The sequence below is a fragment of the Rhamphochromis sp. 'chilingali' genome (assembly GCF_963969265.1).
Source record: "Rhamphochromis sp. 'chilingali' genome assembly, chromosome: 11".
Taxonomy (NCBI): Eukaryota; Metazoa; Chordata; class Actinopteri; order Cichliformes; family Cichlidae; genus Rhamphochromis; species Rhamphochromis sp. 'chilingali'.
The window spans coordinates 13,077,418-13,100,401 of record NC_137938.1 but is presented as its reverse complement, the minus strand read 5'-3'; the positions used below and the strand labels follow the sequence as shown (position 1 = coordinate 13,100,401).

At 39.1% G+C, this 22,984-nt stretch overlaps 1 protein-coding gene across 10 annotated transcripts in view; it reads left to right on the top strand.

Moving 5' to 3' along the window:
- LOC308404971 (CUB and sushi domain-containing protein 3-like) overlaps window positions 1-22,984 on the top strand; it is a 251,895-nt gene that overhangs the window by 22,793 nt on the left and 206,118 nt on the right. Inside the window, exon 1 of one of the 10 annotated variants that reach the window (XM_080895303.1) lies at window positions 12,415-12,434. The exons of the other annotated variants lie outside the window; for them this stretch is intronic. The gene's annotated coding sequence lies outside the window, so the exon portion shown is untranslated. Of the gene's footprint in view, window positions 1-12,414; window positions 12,435-22,984 lie in introns of those variants that run through there. 10 annotated transcript variants of the gene reach the window in all.

Here is a 22,984-nt window from a genome sequence, read left to right as displayed (position 1 = left end):
CTCAGGAACTTTTACTCGTGCACCATAGAGAGCATCCTGGCAGGAAACATCTTAACCTGGTTCGGGAACAGCACCATGCAGGACAGACGAGCTCTACAGAGGGTTGTGCGGTCAGCTGAGCGCACCATCCGCTCCGAGCTCCCTGACCTGCACTCAATCTACAGCAGGCGGTGCTGGACCAAGGCCAGGAAGATCGTGAAGGACCTCAGCCATCCCAACAACAGACTGTTCTCTCTGTTGAGGTCAGGAAAGCGATTCCGCTCCCTGAAGACCAACACAGAGAGACTGAGGAGGAGCTTCTTCCCGCAGGCGATACGGTCTCTCAATCACACCACCACACAGTACTGACCCACACATATGGTTCTTACACACACACTGGACTTTCTGGACTTTGGTTTTGCACAACACTGGTCACTATATTCTTCATTTCCGGTTAATACTTGTACAGCTGCTGTTATTGTGTATATATTTATTTATATTTAGATTCCTTCATACATTCTTATATAGTTCTATATTGTGTATTGTGTATTTTGTTGTACAGTTATTTTATTTTCAACTTTAATTTATATATTTATCTTTATCTTATTCTTCCCAGTTAAATTTACCCTTCATTCTAATTTGTGTTGTACAGTTATTTCATTTTTAACCTTAATTTATATTCTATTCCTTCCTAGTTAAATTTACCCTTTTTAATTTTTCATATTTATTTCCTATCTTATTCATAGCCTTTTCCTTTTTTGTTCTCTTTAGGTCACGAGCAGTTGTCCAAGCATTTCACTACATATCGTACTGTGTATGACTGTGTACGTGACAAATAAAATTTGAATTTGAATTTGAATTTGGTAGAGGCATTGTTATGAGATGGGCAGGTGTTGCCAGTTACTATTGTTTGCTGATGACCCAACAGTTGATAAAAGTAGTAGGATGAATTATAAAGTGTGCAGGTTTATACTCTGCTCGGTATTCTGCTGAAAAACTGATCAGACAGTAATTCATAGAGCAAAGTGATAATGACCCAAAACATGCTGCAAAAGCACAAGAATTTCTCAATGCAAAGAAATGAGATCTTCGTCAATGACCAAGTCAGTCACCTGAACCCAGTAAAGTACACTTTAAAGTTACTGTAGACAGAGAGACCCACAGAAAAAGGCCAATGACCAATAATGAGTTATGTTATTTATAAGGGTCAATATGCAACAGAATAAGGATGCACTTAATTATAATATTACCAGGATCAGAATTAGCAGCTGGGTACTTGAACTCTTGAGACATCTGAAGTGAAGTTAGTCTGCTTACTGGTTATAGTAACAAACTGGGTTATGGTCTTCTACCTCAATTTGGGCTGGGGTTGAGCAACTGGGGACATGTGTCTGGGAAGCTGCAGTTTCCTAACCATGACCTGTAGCTGGTAAGGCAGGCCTGCCTACCAACACTGACCAGAGCAGTTCAGATGGGGCACAGCTGCGTAATGTGGGGCTTGTTAGGCAAAGAAAGGTTGGCAGAGTGCAGAAATTATATATAATGGACTTAACTAATGTTTAGCTGCTATATGACTTTTAACTTGCTCAAATGTAAGGATGTATTTATGTTTGTAAATGTATTTGCACGTGTTTAAACAAGAAAAAACCCTCTGAACTGGAATGGAAAATAATCCAGAAATCTGAATATGAAGGAATTATGAAAAAAGGAGAAAGATCTGAAACAGAAGACCAAATGGAAGTAAACTTTCTGTTATACTTGCTGGACTTTGAGGGGTGCCTTTTTAAGATATAGTTAAGGATATGTGCACTGTGATGAATGACGCATACAAGTCCTTTGTTTAAACTCCAACCCTACTTTGTTCCCTCCAGGGATGGTACGATTTACAACATGATAAATTGTAGACACACTTAACCATCTTCCCCATAAATCTGCCAATGATAGCAAATTCTCATGTGTCGGCTTTTTAATTTTGGTTGTGTTTTGTTTGGTTTTGGGGGTTTTTGGACTGAGAATTAAAACTATTTTGAGTCAAACATATTAATTTACTTTCCTTCTAAGCTCCGTTATTGGTCTCACTGAGCCAGGAGGACTATTAGGTCCTAGTCTGTCTTCCTTTGCCGTTCAGGGGAGCAGCTGTACCATTATCAGCAGGACATGCTTTGGTTCTGGCAAAGACTTCCCTGCTCTCAGCAGCTTTACTGCATTTACAGTACATTACCACAGTTGTAGTCAACTTGAATAACTGTGTTTAAACGTCACCTGTCTGCTCCACTGACTTCGGTGCTGCCTTCTGTGTTGGCCCCTCCACCCCACTCCATACACACACACTTAAAGTGAAGACGTCGATGGTGAGCAAAAAACGTATGAAGTACATTCCAGGGTTTGTAATCACCAGAAACGATTAAGCTAAGTGGCTAACATGTATATACATGTGAATGTGTTAATAATGTCTGTTTAAACCCTTTCTCGTGATTATTTTCATGTTGGCATTAGATAAAATAAATAAAACAAAATTTCTCCCTCTGCTGTTACTGCAGCTTACTGCAACTTCTCCATGTCCATTTCATGTTTTGGAAAGGCAAAATGTGAAATGGGCATAACCTTGTCTTTAGGTCTCGTCTGGTCTTTAAGTCATAGTCATTCCAAATTCTGCTGTAATTCAGTTTGTCAGTTGGACGGCCATGCGAGGAGCAAAAATGGTCTTTCTTCCCTCTGGTTAACATTATGTTTGTCATTTTTATATCTAAAGGTTTAAGGGCAGTCTCTTACAGATTGCTGGCTGTTTAGATAGAGCTGTTTAGCTTTTATGCATAAAACTATCACACATCATATCTCAATGTGTTAAAAAGATTATGCTGGATATCTATATTGATATGCATTGAGTAATGTATTAAGAGCCAAAGGACACATCATTTGATAGAAATAAAAAATTATCAACCTACAGAGTGCTGAATTTGAAGACACCACAAAAATGAAAGTAAAAAAAAAATGTGGCAGCTAGGTTAGTCCATTTTGCCCTAAGTTCATTGCACCAAAATCATACTCAGTAGTTTTATAGCCCCATGTACTTGTATGCATACTGCCAACATTGGGGCATATTCCTAATGAGATGATGGATGGTGTCCTGGGAATATCCTTCCAGATCTGGACCACGCACCATTGGGCTCCTGCACAGTTTGAGGTGGAATCTGGCAGGATTGGATGGGCAAAACCATAATATTGTTCTAATGAGTTTTGTGGGGGCAAGTCAGTGGTATCAATTTCTTCATCCATTCTTCATCCGAGGGTTTCATCCCAATACCTGATGGCAGTCAGGTTGCTTAGCCTGACAGAGACAGTGATACTAGTGGCCTTCTGGACGTAATTTCGGAGTTCTGGCAGTGTTCATCTTTGCACAAAAGAGCCAATACTGGTCCTGTTGATGGGTTAAGGAGTTTCTATTCTTCCCTGTCCAGCTCTCCTAAAGTAACTGCCTGCCTCCTGGAATCTCCTCCATGCTTTTAAGACTGTGCTGGGAGACACAAACCTTCTGGCAATGACACATATTGATGTGCCATCATGCAGGAGTCGGTCTACTTATGCAACCTCTGTACGGTCCACAGATCGCCTCGTGTTAGTAGTACTGACTCTCACCTTAGCAAATTGTTAGTGGCCTCCAGGTAAAACCATTCCGTCTTTGGGTGTTGTTTCATTGTTGCGGCTGTCTATACATTGCAGCTAAAACGGATTTACAACTCCCTCTGCTAATTAAACGACCAAATCAATGTCCTAGAAGTTAAACTGACTTGTTGCTGTACTTGTATTAAAAAGTGTTCCTTTAATTTATTTTGAGCAGTATATGTATATATTTTCTCACTTCTAATACATTGCACGTTGCTGTTCCCACATATTGTATGGGGATAATTGGCTTGTATAACCAAATGAAATAACTTTATAAAAAGAGATAATATTTGAGTTGGAATTCAGATTTCAGCTTGTATCACTTTTACAGCTAATCTATCAAAATACCAAAAGCTAAAAACAAATCTCTGCAGTGGCAATACTTTTCTGAAAGGTAAAGCAAAATAGAGGAGTGTTGAATTTGTGTTAATAGCACTCTGCTCAATAGCTTTTGTTTAATTTGTTTTCCCAGCTTTTCACTGCTGAGTCGGTGTCCTTGTGGTCAGGGATGGATAGTGTGTGCAATGCCTTGTGAGCTGACGATATTTTCTCAGCAGTATTCAGTACTTTGAAGATTCTACCACAAAAAAAAATGTTAGTTGGTATATTATATAGCATTATTTTCTTAATTCTTTGTGAGTCTCCATAATACTGCCAACTGTACTCTGAGGTGTTTGTTTACAGAGATGTCAGATTAAGCATCTGCAATGGATAGAAGCTGTAATGTTATGCAGTGATGATAACATGAAAGGGGATGAAAGGGGAGCTTTGCTGAATCAATATTTTGATGATTCAATGATGAAATGTCATTAGCATTATAGTTAACTAACAATATTTCACAGTCAGTCTGTAGAGCAATAAATATTTAGTATTTTCAACCAAGGAATCGCCAGGGAGCTGCACAATATATACACAAATTCTTGTACCCAGGAGTTTAACTCAATATACTGAGATACTAACCAGTAGAGCTGGGCGATATAAGATTTTTTCATATCACGATATGTTTTTTTCATTTCAGGCGATAACGATATATATCACGATATAAGCCAAATAACTATATTTGTTAGATTTAAATGTGCCGTTGCTCACAAGTAAAATGTGAAATAATCAGCAGCTTGTTTTGATTTAAATATTTATTTCCCATAATAAGTTCAACAGGGTAGATGTACTAAAGGAACATGAGACTTTTTCAGATAAATAAAGGCAAATATTGCAAACTACACAAAAGGCAGCTGCTAAAGCGTTTAAGTTTCAAAATAGAACAAACGAAACAGACTACTAAATTGTCAATTCCACTTAGAAACAAAATATTAATTCTAAAAATAAATCTTAGTTTGTTTTACAGAAGAACAGACAAAATTGACTAACTTTTGTCAATATCAAATAAACTGAGAACTATATAAGGAAATTCTCAAACTCTCCTTGTTGTATAGCTTAGCTTTTCAAAGAGTTTTAACAGTTACTTTAGTCTGACAAAAGCCGAATGACGAATTAGCGCTTTCAGTCAGGGATTGAGCATGCACCGGTTTATTGTATTACCAGACTTGCTTTCGGCACAATTTACAGTGCGCGCTACTGTTTTTTGTCAGACTTGAAATAGCCGAAATACCTTCACATTACGGAACTTCTATGGCTCTTCCGTTCGACAAGCTCTCCGGCATTGGAACCATCATCTGTTTTCTCTTCGGTAACCTTCGGTCACGCTCTCGGTTGATTTTTCTCTAGTCGGCACACTCATTTCCTCCATTACCCGGGCTTGCCAAACAAATACACACGTGCGGCGCCGGTGTTCTGGGAATCCATCCTACCTTACGCGAAATTCAGTGGCAAATTGTCCTACCTTTGTGAATATTAGCTAGAAAAATACTCTGACCGGTAAAATTAACTGCCAAACCAACCTACCTTTGTAAATGTCACCTACAAGCATACTTAAACTGCTAAAATTTTGTGGCAAATCGTGCTACTTTTGTTAATCTGAGCTAGAAGCATACTTTAATAGCTACATTTCAGTGGCGAACCATCCTACCTTTCTGAATATGAGCTAGAAGCGTACTTTAAAAGCTAAAATTCAGTGGCAAATCATCCTACCTTTGTTAATAACAGCTACACACCTATTCTGACGGGTAAAATTAAGTGCCAAACCATTCTACCTTTGTGAATGTTACCTACAAGCATACTTTAACGGGTAAAATGAAGTGGCAAACCATTCTGGCTGTATGCATATGAGCTACAAGCATACTCTGATGGGCAAAGTTAAGTGGCAAACCGTCATACCTACTTAAATTGGTGCTGGAATTACTCTGTGACAGCAGAAATGTGCATAAACTACTTACGGTAGCACGTTTTGCCAAAGTAGGATGGTTTGTCAGAACACCGGCTTGGCACTTGTGCTGTACGTAACAAGTCACGTGATGTGACGCTGCGGCTGTGATTGGTTCGGCTCTGCGCTACTTAATTTGGATTGGCTGTTCTTTTTTTTTTTTAAGAGGACAAGAGCGGTGAGGCCTATCGCAATAGTTTAATTTTTCTATCAAGAAAAAGTTATTTCGCAATACATACAGTGGGGCAAAAAAGTATTTAGTCAGCCACCGATTGTGCAAGTTCCACCACCTAAAATGATGACAGAGGTCAGTAATTTGCACCAGAGGTACACTTCAACTGTGAGAGACAGAATGTGAAAAAAAAAATCCATGAATCCACATGGTAGGATTTGTAAAGAATTTATTCATAAATCAGGGTGGAAAATAAGTATTTGGTCAATAACAAAAATACAACTCAATACTTTGTAACATAACCTTTGTTGGCAATAACAGAGGTCAAACGTTTACTATAGGTCTTTACCAGGTTTGCACACACAGTAGCTGGTATTTTGGCCCATTCCTCCATGCAGATCTTCTCGAGAGCAGTGATGTTTTGGGGCTGTCGCCGAGCAACACGGACTTTCAACTCCCGCCACAGATTTTCTATGGGGTTGAGGTCTGGAGACTGGCTAGGCCACTCCAGGACTTTCAAATGCTTCTTATGGAGCCACTCCTTTGTTGCCCGGGCGGTGTGTTTTGGATCATTGTCATGTTGGAAGACCCAGCCTCGTTTCATCTTCAAAGTTCTCACTGATGGAAGGAGGTTTTGGCTCAAAATCTCACGATACATGGCCCCATTCATTCTGTCCTTAACACGGATCAGTCGTCCTGTCCCCTTGGCAGAAAAACAGCCCCATAGCATGATGTTTCCACCCCCATGCTTCACAGTAGGTATGGTGTTCTTGGGATGCAACTCAGTATTCTTCTTCCTCCAAACACGACGAGTTGAGTTTATACCAAAAAGTTCTACTTTGGTTTCATCTGACCACATGACATTCTCCCAATCCTCTGCTGTATCATCCATGTGCTCTCTGGCAAACTTCAGACGGGCCTGGACATGCACTGGCTTCAGCAGCGGAACACGTCTGGCACTGCGGGATTTGATTCCCTGCCGTTGTAGTGTGTTACTGATGGTGACCTTTGTTACTTTGGTCCCAGCTCTCTGCAGGTCATTCACCAGGTCCCCCCGTGTGGTTCTGGGATCTTTGCTCACCGTTCTCATGATCATTTTGACCCCACGGGATGAGATCTTGCGTGGAGCCCCAGATCGAGGGAGATTATCAGTGGTCTTGTATGTCTTCCATTTTCTAATGATTGCTCCCACAGTTGATTTTTTCACACCAAGCTGCTTGCCTATTGTAGATTCACTCTTCCCAGTCTGGTGCAGGTCTACAATACTTTTCCTGGTGTCCTTCGAAAGCTCTTTGGTCTTGGCCATGGCGGAGTTTGGAGTCTGACTGTTTGAGGCTGTGGACAGGTGTCTTTTATACAGATGATGAGTTCAAACAGGTGCCATTCATACAGGTAACGAGTGGGGGACAGAAAAGCTTCTTACAGAAGACGTTACAGGTCTGTGAGAGCCAGAGATTTTCCTTGTTTGAGATGACCAAATACTTATTTTCCACCCTAATTTACGAATAAATTCTTTACAAATCCTACCATGTGAATTCATGGATTTTTTTTTCACATTCTGTCTCTCACAGTTGAAGTGTACCTCTGGTGCAAATTACTGACCTCTGTCATCATTTTAAGTGGGGGAACTTGCACAATCGGTGGCTGACTAAATACTTTTTTGCCCCACTGTATCGTTATCCTTCTATCGCCCAGCTCTACTAACCAGTATTAAAATTTTTAATGGTTTCACTGGCACAACACTAAGATAAAAAGTACCTGCTCAGTGAACCTAAATACAAATCCACCTCATCGGTTAAATCACAAGCACACATTAATAGGAGCATGAGTAAGGGAAAGGGGAAAAAGAAATAATTGGAGTCATCAGTAACAGTATTAGAGCTCACAGAGGTTGTAGGCATGTTGTTATTTTGCCAAGAACATACCTGTTCTCTTCTGTCTGCAGACTGTGAAGGTCAATTGCACATTTGTGACTGGCATCAATCTAATCCACTATATTATGGCTTTAAAGCAAGCCTACAGGGAGTGCAGAATTATTAGGCAAGTTGTATTTTTGAGGAATAATTTTATTATTGAACAACAACCATGTTCTCAATGAACCCAAAAAACTCATTAATATCAAAGCGGAATGTTTTTGGAACTACTTTTCAGTTTGTTTTTAGTTTTAGCTATTTTAGGGGGATATCTGTGTGTGCAGGTGACTATTACTGTGCATAATTATTAGGCAACTTAACAAAAAACAAATATATACCCATTTCAATTATTTATTTTTACCAGTGAAACCAATATAACATCTCCACATTCACAAATATACATTTCTGACATTCAAAAACAAAACAAAAACAAATCAGTGACCAATATAGCCACTTTTCTTTGCAAGGACACTCAAAAGCCTGCCATCCATGGATTCTGTCAGTGTTTTGATCTGTTCACCATCAACATTGCGTGCAGCAGCAACCACAGCCTCCCAGACACTGTTCAGAGAGGTGTACTGTTTTCCCTCCTTGTAAATCTCACATTTGATGATGGACCACAGGTTCTCAATGTGGTTCAGATCAGGTGAACAAGGAGGCCATGTCATTAGTTTTTCTTCTTTTATACCCTTTCTTGCCAGCCACGCTGTGGAGTACTTGGACGCGTGTGATGGAGCATTGTCCTGCATGAAAATCATGTTTTTCTTGAAGGATGCAGACTTCTTCCTGTACCACTGCTTGAAGAAGGTGTCTTCCAGAAACTGGCAGTAGGACTGGGAGTTGAGCTTGACTCCATCCTCAACCCGAAAAGGCCCCACAAGCTCATCTTTGATGATACCAGCCCAAGCCAGTACTCCACCTCCACCTTGCTGGCGTCTGAGTCGGACTGGAGCTCTCTGCCCTTTACCAATCCAGCCACGGGCCCATCCATCTGGCCCATCAAGACTCACTCTCATTTCATCAGTCCATAAAACCTTAGAAAACTCAGTCTTGAGATATTTCTTGGCCCAGTCTTGACGTTTCAGCTTGTGTGTCTTGTTCAGTGGCGGTCGTCTTTCAGCCTTTCTTACCTTGGCCATGTGTCTGAGTATTGCACACCTTGTGCTTTTGGGCACTCCAGTGATGTTGCAGCTCTGAAATATGGCCAAACTGGTGGCAAGTGGCATCTTGGCAGCTGCACGCTTGACTTTTCTCAGTTCATGGGCAGTTATTTTGCGCCTTGGTTTTTCCATACACTTCTTGCGACCCTGTTGACTATTTTGAATGAAACGCTTGATTGTTCGATGATCACGCTTCAGAAGCTTTGCAATTTTGAGACTGCTGCATCCCCCTGCAAAATATCTCACTATTTTTGACTTTTCTGTGCCTGTCAAGTCCTTCTTTTGACCCATTTTGCCAAAGGAAAGGAAGTTGCCTAATAATTATGCACACCTGATATAGGGTGTTGATGTCATTAGACCACACCCCTTCTCATTACAGAGATGCACATCACCTAATATGCTTAATTGGTAGTAGGCTTTCAAGCCTATACAGCTTGGAGTAAGACAACATGCATGAAGAGGATGATGTGGACAAAATACTCATTTGCCTAATAATTCTGCACTCCCTGTAATCTCACAGCAAAGATGCTTTAGATCCTTGAATCCTGCTTCATAGAGCAGGTAACGAAAACAGAAGAATGACGCTTTGAACCAGTTTTGACTTAACAAATGTTTTTTGTCTTTTGTCACTTGAATGATGTCAAAATCCTCTACTGGTTGTGTACTCAAATGTCTGCCTCATTCATTTTATTACCATGCTCTGGTGGCTAACAGACCAGCAAACTGTTGGTTGAAAAGACTCATGACAACATTTTGATGTAGGTCAGATCAGTTAGTTGAATTTTATAGTTTGTTATTAGCATAGGCCTGATAACAACCAATAAAATGCATTCCCTTGGTCTGCATTTGCTACCAAAGGAAGGCCATCCTGACTTTGATGCAACAGATATAATAAAGTTTTTAGATTGCATTGTAGTACTGTTTAACACATCAGTATTAGTTAGATTTGAACTATATATTGATCTATATATAGTGCTAACTACTGATGCAAAGCCCAAAGCCCTTAATGCAGCGGTCCCCAACCTTTTTTGCGCCACGGACGGGTTTATGCCCGACAATATTTTCACGGACCGGCCTTTAAGGTGTCGCGGATAAATACAACAAAATAAAACTAGTACCGGTACCGAAAAAAAGAGATAATATAACGCTGAAAACCGATAAAAACCCTGAAAACTATACATTTCACACCTGAGCCTCAACTCTCGCGGACCGGTACCGGTCCGAGTCCCGGGGGTTGGGGACCGCTGCCTTAATGCATCAAAGTTAACATAATTTGGTGTTGGATTAGAAACCCATTTGCAACAGTATTAGCAACAGCAACACTGTCTTCCCCTCCTCTCATTGACACACTTCACAGCTTGCTGCAGATGGGCAGGCACACAGCCCCCTCATTAGCTGCTCAGCAGCTAATGAGGGGGCTAGGGTTGCCAACTCCCTGAAAAATAAATAAGGGACACCTCGTGGCCAGGGCCGGGCGACCCAGTTGTCTTCACCCTTCCCAGTGTGGTGAATTTTCTAGCTCTTTTTTTGTGTGTGAAATTATTTTTTTAACCATTTGACTTGAATTTGATTTAAGTAGATGTGTATTCTTTGTGATATGAACACATGTGAAACAAATGATCATTTAGCCATTTATTTTTAGCTCAAAATGACAACATTAACACAGTAAAACAGGTCTCTTTCTTAAACAGAAGCCTGTCATGCTTAACTTTTGAGAATATAAGTAAATCTTTCTTTAAAAGAACTCTGTCCTGCTTAACTTAAAATAATAGAAAACAATAGAAAGAAAAATATTCTTGTAACAGTGCACATTTAGTGCATTTAGTACAATTGGCTTCAGTTGAAATATTATTTCAGCTTTTCTAATGCTAATCAGCTGCTCCTGTTTGTAAACCCGCTTGTTCCCATGATTACGCATCATAACTCATCATCATTATTCATCTATGTATTACTTTTATGTATTAGTCATCAATTTGTTGTAATCATCTATCCTTGCAGTTGTTTATTACACAAAATAAGTTATATTATCACACTTCTGGCCACATAGCGCTGATATTCATTGCACATGCCCATATTAACTTTTTCCAGCCAGGTGTTTTCCTTTTCCCATTCTTCCCTTTCTCTGAGGGGAACAAACATTGCTGCTCTAACGCTGGGCTCACACTGTGCGATTTTAGGCCCATTTTGAGACGATTTTTGAGTGATCGGACCGATTTTGGCCTTCATCGTGCGTCGTGTAGTATACGTGGGGTAACGAGAAGTGATTAACACCTCACGACCAGCTCCCGATCATCAATCGCTCGTGAGGGTGTCACCACAGGGGCTCACTGCTCACGCGCAAACACGTAAACGTTGGTGTAAAAGATGGAGCAGCACGGCAGTGCAGCGTGTGATCTGGACACAAGCGACGGAGGCACAACTTGTAGAACTTTGGAAAGCTCATCCGAGCCTTTTCGATGTGGCATCACAAAATGATCACGACCACAACAACCGTGAAAATAGTTGGATCGACACTGCTGCTCAGTCACAGCTGCCTGATCAATGTTTTTCATTAGCAATTTAGCAAAGTTGATGGTGGTGGTGTGCGTGTCTGTGTGAGTGAAAGACAGAGAGGGAGAGCGACAGATTTTCTGTTATAACCTTCATTTTATGGAGGCACAGTGTGCGCACTCAGGTCGCATCAGAGCATCGGGCGGTATAGTGTGAGACCTGCATCGTGACCTACCAACTTCTAACCCCTGCGAGTCAATTGTGCAGTTTGAGCAGGAGCTGAATAACGCGACTGAAAAAATCGCAGTGTCTGCCCAGCTTTAGGTGTACTGTCATCCGAGACTTGCACCGCAGTGTCGGCGTTTGTTTCCCTGTTGGCCATGCTTGTTGTTGTGGTCATCTGTTGTCTTCCGGTATTTTCTCTGTAAGCGACCTTTCCTCGACCAATGAGATGAGCGGTAATCTGAATTGTTATACTCGAATTGTCATAAGTGTGGTGTCAGCTCATTGGTCACAAAGCAGGAGAGGGGCTGGGAATTATGTTTTCAAACAAAGTGTTAATTCCATAAACATTTATAGACTACTTTTGATTCTCACTGTATTACGGGACAAAGTGCGTCCCTTATTAGCTCAATACGGGACGTGTACTTTTGTTTCTAAATACGGGACGATTCCGTTTTTTAAGGGACGGTTGGCAACCCTACGAGTAGCTGACACTTTGTGAGGACTTTCAAGAGGTCAGTAAAACCCTAAAAAAATTAAGCAGTTATCACAAATCTTAAACTGGCGGGTGCACATTTTAACATTAGCCGTTTAACTACTAGCAATTAGCTAATAGCCACATTAGCCTTGTGTTATCGTTTAAGGAGCGGCTAGTGGCTATGGCTAATAAAAAATGATAACCTTAAAGTCGGAACTATCAGCAAATATTAGTAGTTCTGACCATCTCTAACATTAATAGACATTTTTAGTTAGGATGATAAACAGTGGACATTATACCACTGCTATTTTTTCTATAAATTGCTAAATTCCCAGACTAAAGATAAAAAAAAGAAAGAAAGAAAAATTTGTGGTACTGTGTTAGGATGACTTCTGTGCAACAAGTCCAGTTGTAAAATTTCCTTGCTATTAAATATTACACAGTCAGAAAAACAGAAAAACACATTTTTCTGTAAAGTGACTTTAAGTAAATGACTGTAATTTGGCATCTTAATAAAAAACAATTTTAATGTGCTTTGCTATTTTTTTCTTGCTTTTTTTTGTATATTCATGGATAACAACGGTAATTATATTTTAGCATTTCTGATTTTGATTCATTTTTTTTCCATATGAGTCATATTTACTATTTTTGAAAGATTATGTAAGTGATGTGTCATGTCATTCATTTTTAAGAAACATTACTAATAATAAAGGGTTAACATTTTGCTAAGCCACACGTCAGACATGATATTTTGCTTATATTTCACTTGGAGCTAATCCTGCCATTTAGAGAGAATGAGGGAAAAGTTGGTGTGAGACAAAAGTGAATGGCTCAGATTTTGATGGGTTTTTGCTTATACCACCCCAACCTCTGAATAGCAATGCTGCTCTTTGTGCTTTCTTCACACTTTTGTTGTTACCAAGTGGTGGATTTTTCTCTCATTGTGAGGCTATGTTGTGTGGTGCCAGAAAATGATAATTCCATGAGTCTGTGCCTCTAGGGCCCCAAGAGTATGCTAGAACTCATGCTCTTACACAATTAATTCTCCCCAAAACAAAAGTCATTGGGAAGGAGAACAGAACAAGTTTTTGTAACTTGTGTATGTTTTTCTTTGTTGAAGTTTGTCAAGAAAAGATTCAGCAAATACTTTCTCAGCAACTTGAAAAGTGCGTATTTCCATATGACAACATCAGAACTTATGTTATTTTGAGCTTTTCCTTTTCTTTCCTCTTGTTGATGTGCTGTTGACTCAGGCGTCATTTCATCTGGAATAACTAAGAAGGTGCATGTAATAATAGGCAACCCTGTTCTTGGCTTTTCTTTTCCTCTTTGAGGGTATTCACAAATAGAAACCTTGATTAAGATTAAAGAGCTCTTTAATTTATTAATGCTATTAATTAATTAAATTCTGTACGGAACAAGACAAAAGCGACAATGAATTTTTAACATGAAAAAGAATTGACATCCCCGTGATGGACCTGATTAGTGTGTCTCCCCATTGATCTATGTATTCTCTTTGCTCTGTGAAGTTTTTTCCCCCCCTCATTCCTCTGACACTGTGCTGTACTTACATTATGTTCAATCCCTCATGCCTGAGAATGGCTTGGTGAAGCACTCATTATTGTACTGATATTATATGCTGAGAGTAGCAGAAGAGAGGAGAGTTATGGTGATTTTTATTCTACTGTTGCTTGCACAAATAAGCCCCTTTCAGACACGCACTTCTGTGCGGAACTGTAAACTGATGACATCTGAATGGGTCAGATTCTTGTATGAATGTGCACCCTTTTCATTTTTAACACAGCACAAGTGGGAATGCTACCTGTTACATTTAATGTATAGGCACACACACACACACACACACACACACACACAGAAATGGACTTTGTGCCTGTCTCTCTCACATCTTGACCTGCTCAGCTTATTAAAAGGTGCAATTTTTTCTGAACTCACAGTGGTTTTATATCTATATTTATATATATATATATATATAGTCTGAACATGACATGAACACTTAATATGCTTTAATAAATTGCCGTACTTCTATATCTTTGGTCCATATGTCATATAATTCTGGACAGACATAGATGTAAACCGCCAGCTGACTGAGTTGACTGAGTGGTCCTCTCTATGTGTAGTTTTCGTTTCACTTTTTGATACAGTAAGTGTTTTACAAACACGTTGTCCCACCATGTGCCACCAGAACAGCTTCAGTATGACCTGCCATTGATTCTACAAGTCACAAGAGAAATAAAACACCCTCCAGATAATCCCGCTTGTGGTGTTCTCACAATGTTAGTGGAGAGCTGTAACATGTCAGGCTTGAATGTGTTAAATTGCGTTGACAACTGGTGACCGTAAAGGCTATAGCACATGATTCACATCATTTTCATACTCATCAAATCATTCAGTGAACCCACATGGCCTTTGACCGTACTGTTATGACAGTTTGCAAAACACTGGAAATTTAATCTATTGATTTGTATTCATGGACATGAATGTAACATTTTTCTCTAAATAACTGATACACAGCCTGTGGGTGGTTTTATAGTTTATTAGTTTTATTATATTGTGTCATGGCAGTTTGAGCACTACAGGGGTATCTATTCATTTTTGTTCACTGACGCTATTTGAAAGAGTGGTGGCATGTGTGTGGCATTTAAGAAATCCCTTTTTTGTACGTAATTTCTGCTTTAATTAACTTTTTCATTTGCCATTTGCTTGCATGTTCAATAATTTTCTTAAACCTGGTGATTAATTATGGCTCTTGTATCCAAAATGAGGTTTTCATTAAATAAAAGCAGGATTAATGGCTGTGTAATGGTTTTGTTGCGGCACTTTGTGGTGATGTGCATTGTGTTTGTTTTGTCATTTGGATGTGTCTGGAACTTTGATGCCACCTGTTATTAATTGAATTAATTTGATAGTGGCATTCGTGTGTGTGGGTGTGTGTTTGTCTGTATATATGGGTTCAGAATTTATACTGCATCTCGGAGCAAACATAAGCCATGAATTCCAAGGAAGTCTCTGTGGACTCCTGTGAGGGATTGTGGTGAGGCATCAGGGCAAGCGTATAAAATCATTATGTCTATGAGTAATCCCAGTAACATGGTAGTTTTAATAACTGTGAAATGGAGTTTGAAAGTGCCAGGATTCTTCCTCCATTTGGCCATCTAGCCAATGTAACCAAGCCTTGTTCAAATAGATAACCACTACCATTTCATGATCATTCTTATAAATCCTATAATGTTGTTATTTAGAATAGAGGACAACCACCTCAGTCAGACATTTTTGGTGAAGGCTGTATAGGAAAAGGCATGTCAAAATCCACTTGGAGTGTAAGAACAAACAAACAAAAAAGAAAAAAATTGATATTGGGGGTATACCTGCAGTTCCTTAATCCTTTACTTAGGACCTCTCCAAAAGTCCTCTTGTTTAGCTTTAACCTCCTAAGACCCGAACTCTTTCATGGCATGGATTTTAAATTTCTTATTGCTATTTAGGCTGATTGGGAGCCAATGAATGTAAAAATAAAGAATTACCAGATTTGATTTTTTTACCTGATTTATTTTCTGAGAAAAATTAGATCCACATATGAGGACATTTGCTTTAAATTTTGATAGAACAGTTGCAGTATAATATCCTTGTAAGTGGATATCAGGCCCTTGTAGAGCAAAATTTAGAACACCCAAAATGTGGTGTTCACATATGTGGAAGCCAGGTCCTAGGAGGCTAAAAAGAAGGATTTGGTGAGTCCGGTTCCACAGTTAGCATTATGTAGCCGGTAAACAGTTCAGTAGCATTTAAATTGCTTGATAAGAAACATCCATATGCTCATAGCATTTTTCTTTTTTAATTTAATTTTTAGAGGTTCAAAGCATTCTTCTATGACCTCTGGCATCAACATGACACTTTCACCCAGAGAGCTGCTGGTAACTGTATATTTTCTCTTTTTTTCAGACGATTATCTGTAAAGAAACCACCAACAACCATACCACACTCAAGCTCTCTTAAATCACCATTATTCCCTCACTGTGCTCAGTTTGAAATTCAGCAGGTCATGACTGCATGTCTAAATGCGTAGAGTTGCTGCCATGTGATTGGCTGATTAGATATTTGAATTAATGAGCAGTTGAGCAGATTTACCTAATAAAATGGACGGTAAGTGGATGACTGTAGAAAATTACAATATGATACTCTATCAAGTTAAAGATGTGTAGACAATTACACAGGGGAATATATGAGCATTCTAAACATCCTTCAGTTTGCTCATGTTTCATTTTCACTTTTCAATCCAATTAGTTACTTTAACCATATAAATTTTTTTTTTCACCTCAAGCCAGAAAAATGTAGAAATTAATTGACTGGATGATTTGACATTACCAACTGCTTTTTTTGTTTTTCTGTTGAGGCCCCCAACCCCATCACCCAGCCCTTTGTTTCCAACAGTAAACTGAAGGCAGGCAGTTCACTTTTATCTTTGCTTACTTGATAATATCAGCCACAACACTTAAGGCGCATTCTCCACTCCATTGCTTTTTGTTCTTTCTTCTTTCACTAAAAGAGGTCAAGAGCAGTGTAGCAACAAAGAGAGAGAGGCAGATACAACCAAAGAGACACAAAAAAACCCAACAAAACGACACAAATGGTGAACCAGTAAGATGGGTAGAAGAAAATTAAGAGTAAATAAACAACCAGAAACAGACAACCAGAAACAAGTGAGGGAGAGCGATTGTATAAAAGCTTCTGCAGAATTGAAGGAGAACCAAATGGAGGTAGACAGACACTGAGTTATAATAATAATAATAATAATGGATTGGATTTATATAGCGCTTTTCAAGGCACCCAAAGCGCTTTACAATGCCACTATTCATTCACTCTCGCATTCACACCAGTCTCACATGCCCTCTCCTCACGGTGCAAGTGCTATAGTGCCACACTAATCAAATGGTGGGAATTTTTGACACCTTCCTTTAGGGCTGAGGTAGGTAGCCCTTGCTTCAGGTGTAAGCAGGGCTGCAGCTGCTCAGTTAGCTCTCTGGTCCTTTGTCACAATATATATCTTTCTCACCAATGCTGAAGTGGCTTATCTAGAACCAGTAATGTGGATTCCCACCCCAAAAGGAAAACTTGGGATGGCAACATAAAACTGTGGGTCCTGAAGTTGGAATTGCTGATGTCAGTAGCTATAAGAGAGACTACAGAAAGAAATTCACGATTTGTAGATGATTTTACTTTTTTTTTTTTACAACTGCAATTCCAGTGCATAATACTACCTAGTGTTTCATTTCTCAAACCTGTTGAATTGTTGCCTGATTTGCAAGAAGCACTGAGGCAGAACATGCACTGACTTACACTGCACTGGCACTGTGTCGATACAAAGCGGTAAGTCATTCTTTTTACCTTGGCATTGCTGTCATCCATTAGTTTTTCAGAAAGCTATTGCTCTATATCCAAGTGACACTCTTGTTGGACAAATGGTTTTGTGCATTCTGAAGTGTTTTGCAATTTCTGTTCACTGAGCTGAACAGATTTTTTTTTTTTTACTTTTTTGTGAAAAAAAAAAGCTGTTTAAACAATTCATAAAAGTTTCTTAGATGGGAACATACTGTATGCTTACTGAATACTGTGCTGCTATGATTATGGTTTTTGTTTTTAAACCGGCTTTAATGAAAGATGCTGTAATCAGTTTCTATCCTGCATCAATACACTTATTTTTACTGATAGGCTAAAAGTTGTAAGCTGCATTATCTACAGCTTATGATCATTTTTTAACTCAAAGTTTGGAATTTACTTGCCAGTATTTCTTATATAACCCTCCTTTCCACTCAGGCATATCACTGATGTGAAATACAGTGAGACGTGCTTTTGCATGTTAAAATGTGTTTTAAGATTAACAGTTACAGTCGACTTTACAAACTTATGCCAGGCATTAGTTTGCCTTTTATTCTTATTCTATTTTTTCATCACTTTGACTTTTACTTTCCTCAGTGATTCTAGACTACCACCCATGGTGAGATTAATCCATAATCGCATATTAAACATGCCTTCTTTGTACAATCTCAGATGGAAGTATACTGTAGCTTGCACTCTTCTGTCTGATATCCAAGTCTTATTCCTTATTTCTGAGACAGCAGGCCCCTTGGTGTTGATTTGTTAATGATATTCCAACCATTTAACTGATACCCTTGTTGCCAAAGCAACAAGCTGCAGCAAACAGCAGATGTACTTTTTTGCATTTTGTTTGATACTTCTCTGGTACTGTATAGGTAGGAAACTTATTTCCCCTTGTTAATCCATTCATCACCCAAGTGGTAAAGACGTCCCCACCATACACATATACATATGTATATGAACCATTTTTGGGTTCTACCGTTTTGTCCTGTCACTGATACAGAGGATATTTACTTTGCCCATTTAGAGAGTCTTAAAAATGTTACCATCCTTGGATAATTGGTTAATCTTTGACCTGTATTTATCATATAAATTAGGACATAGAACACATTCCTGCTCATTTTCACTCTCTGTGATTCTCACAGTGAACTAGAATTCGAGCAAGCGGTCACCTCAGCAAAATGAAAACTTTTTTGTTCTCCATTTGGATTCTGGGACAATAAATGTACATCTCACTCCTGAGAGGACAGTTTGGAGAAAGCATTAACTTGTTTTCAAAAAATAAATAAATAAATGGAAGCAAGTGACTGTTAACAATTTTAGAGACTGCAAGGATTGATGGCAGCAGCATTAGTAGTGATTCCTTTGGTGATTCCCATACAGTTCAGCATCTTTGATCTTCATCCAGAACAGGACAGGAGAGGGATACTGCTTTTGCCTGGAGGGACAGGGACTTCATTCTCAGAGGAACCCCACTGGGGAACCTTCCTCAGTAATCAACTCAGATACATTGCTGACAGGCTGGGGAGCCATCTGGGAACGTAGGACAGAGAGGGGCATGTGGGAACCCCCTTGATCGTCAGAACATATTAATGTACTCTGACTGAGGGCTAATTTATCTTGCTTCCAGGGGTTTGTTGCCACTCATACATCACAACCACGTGCTGGTGTGAATAGACAGCACTGCAGTGTGCCGTATAAATCACTGTTGTAACGATCTCTGTGCTGCCTTCAGGTGGCAAGAGAGCTGCCAACTTGGGTGTGGCCTCAACTGATCCAGCAGACTTTGATGAGTCAGCACCAATCTGTGCCTACATGCTGTGTCACGAGAAGTATTAGAATACATTTCCTCTAATTTCCCAAGTCCACCAGTTCGGTTTCTTCATGCTGGCCAGATTCAGCCAATGAAATGACACCTGTAGTAATTGAAGTCTTGAGTAGATGTTCTGGTGCAAATAGACTGTAAATTTGGCATCCCTCAAAGCTGGAGTTTTTTTTCAATAGGGGCTCTTCTTGTTTGAAAAAAAAAAAAAAATCACAGTTAAAAGAACTCTATGAGAAGGTGCTCCCTTATTCGCTTATTTAGCAATTTCATGAGCATTTGTGCTCAAACACTAGTTTTAAGTCTTCTTTTCTGTTCCCCTTGAAAAATATATAGAGTAAAATTAACTTTAATATGCTTTAAGATGAAAATAACTGGTGATTGACAAGTCATTACTCATACATGGACATCTCTGGTTCTTACAGATCTACCCTCATTCTTCTGAGAAATTTGTTTTTGTTGTTTTAATTATTGTGGAAAGTAGAAGTAAATCACAATAATTTTGTCTTCATTAAAATGTATTTAGATATTGCAAATTGATGATAATTCATCCTATTTGTCATGACACACTTCTCTTCCCTACATAAGCTGCCTTTGTAAGTTAAAAGTATCAGTATCTATATTCGTATCTGCAATACTGGCCCTGTACAGTGGAACTCCGACTTACGAAATTAATTCGTTCCAGAGGGTCTTTCTCAAGTCAAAATTTTCATAAGTCGAAGCACCATTTTCCATCGCCTTTTGAGTGAGGTGATGCTGGCTGAAGACGAAGTTCTTGGTGGAGGCTGAAGAAAGCATACGTATGCATGCATACATACGTACGTGTACATGTACATAACATTATGGAATTTAATTCTAAACTTTAAAACTTAAACTTACATATACGTTAATTAATGTACGTACGTACACTGTGCAATGATATTTTTTTAACATTTTTTTAAACTCGCTCATATTTATGCCTTATGCAGGCCCCATTATGAATGAATGAACGATAGGCTAATTGCAAACGAAAAGCACACGAAATAGCGCATCGCAACAACAATACGTCTTTCACGTGGAACAGCGAAACACATTTCGCAAACGAATTTTGTTACACGGGCATTTTGTCATACCACGGGCAAAAATATTGCCATTAAGTGCCTTCGTAACTTGAATTTTTCGTTAAATGGGGTCTTTGTAATTTGCAGTATCCAACAGCACTATCATTAAAACAGATTTTTGTTCCATATTATCCAGACCTTGTCTAGACTATGGACTATTGAAAGATTTTACAGAATAGATGAGCATAGATGTGCAGTTCCACTGTGAGGTTCAGAAATTGTAGATTCTTTCATTCCTCAGGACCCTTTAGTATCATTCTAACTATCATGTGCTGCCTCTTGGCCAGGACTCCCTTGAAAAAGAGGTTTTTGATCTCAGCGGGACATTCCTGGTTAAATAAAGGTTAAATAAAAAATAAAGAAAAATCATTCTAATGCATTAGTAATGTGATGCATTCTAATTATCTCAAAATCAGTTGCACTCATAACATGTCCTTGTCTTTGCAGACAAGCAGAATAAGTGTTTCTTATGTGGAGGCATGTTTCCATGCCTGTAGTTTAAGCGGATGCTTGTTCAGATTTTCAACTTTAAAATAGTCCAACATTATGCTGACCTGCAAAGCTGAGACGTGAGACCTGTCCACATTTGAAATTTGAGGTTTGGGAGTATAGAAGGGGGTATAGAATTTTGATGCATACCTAGACTTGTCACCTCTTAATCCCTTTCAATGCCAGATTTAGAAACACTGTCTCCACATAATGTCGGCTAAACCCATGGCATCCTCACTCCTTTGCTGTTTAGTGCTGATATGATGACAGTGCAATACTTCAGTTTTCTGTTTTATTATCCACCTGTGATCATAAGAACATGTTTTTGCCTTTTTTTCTCTAGATTTTTGGATGATTTTAGGAGAAGCATTCCTCTCTCTACCCTGTGTATATTGGTATACTGCATCATTTTTTTGTCTCTCTCCTAATTTCTCTATATCACGTATATCATGTTGCCATAGCAGCACTTTTCCTCTTCTTTCTACACTCAGTTTTTATAGGCATTGGTGAAAGAAAAAAAAATACTTTGTCAATTTGTTATTTGTGGATATAATAATTCAGTCTTCATTTGCTGCACTTCTCCAGTAACCATTTCAGGTCAAGGCTTTTTAGTGTCATTGTGTAACTGCATTGCACTCAAGCTGATGAGTGCCATCAATATCTGTGTGAGCATGCACTCTGAAGCCACTGATTGTTCTGTTCTTGTCTGTTCTGCTCAGCCAATAATTAGTTCCCCCATGCATCCTCCTCCCTAGACATGGGGTAAGGAGAGCAATTTTAAAGACTGCTCAGCTTGACATCAAACTGTAATTCACTGAAAGCATGTAACTATTACACAAAATGGCACCGTAGACCCCTCCAACCCCCGTCTTCCTGTTGAAATGGCAAAGAAAGAATTGTTTTGCAAAAGAAAGGCTGAGGATTCGTTTGCTAAATGCAGCAGCGGCCAGTGGCGGGACCAAAGGGAAAGGCCAGGTTTACACACTTGTCTTTTCAATGTGACTTTTGTGCTTGATAGCACAGAGCCAAAGTCATGTCAAACTGATGCCTCCATGCGTGACATTCTAATGCCAGCTATATCATGAGATTTGTTTCCACTCCACATCCGTAAGAATTTTGGTGCACTTTTTTTCTTTCTGTGCAGAGACTGGTATAGTTTTCGTTCCTCCTTTCTCTCCACTCTGTACAGTGTGGGCACTGAGTAGGCTTTGAGTGACATTCCCCTTATTATCTAGGTTGTAACCAGTTGAGAGATTTCAGTAAATGTCATTGGTCAAAAACATTAATAAGTAAGATAATGAAAAGTGGTAAATAATGTTTCAGTGTGTTACCTGTCTCTTGTGTTTTTCTAGTTATTTTTAAAGACTCCAACAAGGTGTTCTGATTGTGCAACCTTTTATTTGCTTTTAATTGACCCACCAGGCAAATTATGTATAATGATCTTTTTTTACATTAAGCTTCTAAGATTACCCTTTTTTCTTTCCGTTATTCAGTAACGGCATGCAGCAGCTGATGTTAAGCAATATCTTGGCATGCTGGGCTGTGCCTGCAAAAAAGGGTGATTATTTACTACACAGTTCACAGTGCTGTAATTGTAAACTCTATTGAAGTTGTAAATACAGCACCTTCTTCATTACTGTCACTTGGGAAGTTTCTGTTTTTGCACATTTGGCCTGCTGCAGACATTATTTACCTGGCTTATTGTCAAACAGAGATTTGGTCACACATATGGCTCCAAAAATGTGTAATAAAAAAGAAAAAGCGAGAAAACGAGAGGGCAAT